The sequence below is a fragment of the Arachis ipaensis genome, chromosome B06 (assembly GCF_000816755.2).
Source record: "Arachis ipaensis cultivar K30076 chromosome B06, Araip1.1, whole genome shotgun sequence".
NCBI lineage: Eukaryota > Viridiplantae > Streptophyta > Magnoliopsida > Fabales > Fabaceae > Arachis > Arachis ipaensis.
The window spans coordinates 133,191,284-133,194,382 of NC_029790.2; the positions used below are offsets into that span (position 1 = coordinate 133,191,284).

The 3,099-nt window shown below is 31.6% G+C and overlaps 1 pseudogene; it reads left to right on the forward strand.

Moving 5' to 3' along the window:
- LOC107605496 overlaps positions 1,031-3,099 on the forward strand; it is a 5,081-nt pseudogene continuing 3,012 nt past the window's right edge.

Genomic DNA, 3,099 nt, shown 5'->3' on the forward strand with positions numbered 1-3,099 from the left:
TATTTTTTTTATTTTTATTCAATAAGATTTTTATAATTTATTATAATTTATCACAAAATTTTGTGTATCTTCCTTTATGTCTTGCTTCCAGTATCTTATCTTGTCCTATTCTAAAAAACAAACACAATCTTAAGCACAAGGGTTCTTTAGTTATTTTTTTTACTCATATGAACCTATCTTACAATAAAGACAATAAATAAAAATTATTAAATGATATTTCATCTAAATTATTTTTATGAAGGCATCTTATGTGAAAATAATAATGCAAATCATTAGATAGTCTAACTAAATATGTTTGACTGAATTATTTAATAATTTATAATATTATCTTCATATAAAAATATTTTTATAAAAATAAGAGTAAATATCACACTCGATTCCTGATAATTACTTCGAAAAGACTATGAGACTCTCAAGAAAAAAAACACCCAATCTAATTCTTGATTTTTTTTGGGACTGATTAACTCCTGTGCCAAAAAACATAACATTGATTTTTTTGGACAAAAGAGTTAATTAGTCCCATAAAAAAAACTCAGGAGTCAGATTTAATTTTTTTTTGTTAAGAATTTTGTTATCTTTTAAAATAATTGTGAGGACCGTTTAGAATTTTTTCCTAAAAATAACTATCGTCTTCTTCACGTAAAAATAAACTCATGCGAGTGGTCACCTTGTTTTTGTTTTTGTTTTTTTTCCAGTGAAACTTTCACTTGAAAAAACTGTCAATCTTTCAGGATCTTGTTCGACCCAAAATACATCCCTTGGGTCAGCAAAAATATAAAACCCTAGAAGTTTTTCCTGTCCAAACAGTATCGAATACTGGCAAAAACTTATTATGGGCTTCGGCCCATCAACGAAAAGACAAGCCCAAAAAGACGAATTTCTTTTAAGAAAAAAAAAAAGACATGGAAGTGGAAACTGGAAAGCCACGAGTGCCTAAGAAAATGGTGGGAAGAGAAATTTGCTGAATGGCGTCCCAGACAAGAAGGGCAGAGAAGGTCACGCTCTAACAACAAAGTCACACCCCCCTTTGACCAACGTTTATTATTAACCTTCTCTTCTCTTCTCTTCACTTAACATTTCAATTTTTTTCACTTCAATTCAGACACACACCTTCTTCTTTCTCTTCATCCAATAATCACTCATGGCTTGGAGGCCTTTATTAACGCAGGTAACTTTTCCTATATTAACCCTAATTTTCTTTTTTCAATTATTGGTATTGGTACCCAATTCTCTTTTATTTGTTTTATTGATTCTGTGCATTGGGATGGACAATGGGTCTAGTGGATTTTGATTCAGGGTTATAAAGTTGCAAACTTTTCTTTCCGGTAACCAATAATCATAATAACATCGAACTAAATATATTGGAGATATCAGAAATGATAGGGAAAAAGTTATGTTTAAGATTGTTTGTTGGGTTATATGATCATTTATGGATGGGTTGTTTGATTTGACTTCGAAATGAAGGTCTTCTGGGGGTTCCCAATTCAAGTATCAGCTTCTGAAAGCTGGTTTTTTATTTGATGCACATTAGTATTCATCTTTTATTATTGTTTTGCTTTAAGGGAATGATAGAGAATTTGAGTTTGTAATGCTAACAATGCAGCTCAAATTAACCCAAAAACTGATGGTGCCAACTGCCAGTACCCTGTATTCCCTTTCTGAAAATTTAGAGCAGCTACACATGAACTCCGAAATGCGAATACAATTAAATGTTTCAAAAACAATAACTGAGAATACTTAAGCGGAGTCGGTTATATAGAATTATAGATTAGAGGATGCTATAGTGTCATTTCCTAAACCATCTCTTAAAAACCTAAACTTTTAGTGGTTTCACCTATTGCTTTCATCAATCCCGGTTTATAAGTCTGCTTCAAAGTTCAAACAAGTAAACACTTAGGCCCGTAACATAGGTTTAAAGAATTTTCATCTTTTCAAGTGAAGGGATTATTTAACTTTTTTTGTCTATTAGTATTAGTGTCAGGTAGTTTTAAGCATGACATACTAGTGCGTTAATTATTGACCAATTATATGGTGCGCTCTTAATTGAATCTCGTTGCATATAATTTATATCTTATATCTTGTACCCTTTGCATATAAATTTTGTAATTTACTTTTACAGGTTTCAAGAAGACAATCAGAATTTGGACAGGCAAAACATTTGTTTCTTAGAGGCCATTTTTCCATTAATAAGTTCAGAGATTGTGCAGGTAGAAATCGCATGTTCCTATCCTGTGTGTTAGTGCTTGTTTGGGCGCCATTCTCGAAAAAGATCTTTTTTTTAATGATATTTTTTTAAAAGATCTTTTACAAAAGTAAAAGTGATTTTCCTACAGTGAATTTCTTTTTATCTTTTTCTAAATGTAGTATTATTATTATTGCTTTCCTTACTACAAATATTAAGATTCAATGTGTTGCCAGATTATTTGATTTTGATTTACTTTTGGTTTTTGAAGTAATCTGTGCCTATTTTCCTATGTTCAAGATGCCAATGGCTTATTATCCATGATGCCTTATTAATAGGACAAGGTTTAGTTGTGTTTGTTGTATTATTCATTTGAACAAAAAGTACTTTGATGTTGTGTCCCTTGTGTCCTTTAGTTTCCGTTAACTGATCTTACTTTCAATTTTTTGGTAGGGAATAGGCTTTTGTCCACCCAAGAGAGATTCAAGTCCAGCTATGTTGGTGACTTCAACCGTCGAATACGTGATGCAGATGAAGCCGTTGAAATTTCTCATCTGAAAGAACTTTACCATCGAAACGAACCTGAAGCTGTAATTAGGTTATTTGAAAGTCAGCCATCTCTGCATACTAATCCTTCAGCACTTTCCGAATATATTAAAGCATTGGTTAAAGTTGATAGGCTGGATGAAAGTGAATTATTGAAGACATTGAGAAGAGGTGATTATTTGGCTAGACTGCTAACTTTTTCATGGTTATTTATGCCTATGTTTTTTATTCATTAATCTTGACTTGGTTTACTGAACCTTGCTCAATTATATGGGACCATATTTTGGTCTATCTCTTCTTATCTGCAGATGTTTAGACATAATGTTTCATAATCTTTTAGCAAAACTTAGCATTTTTTTGCTGTCGATCCA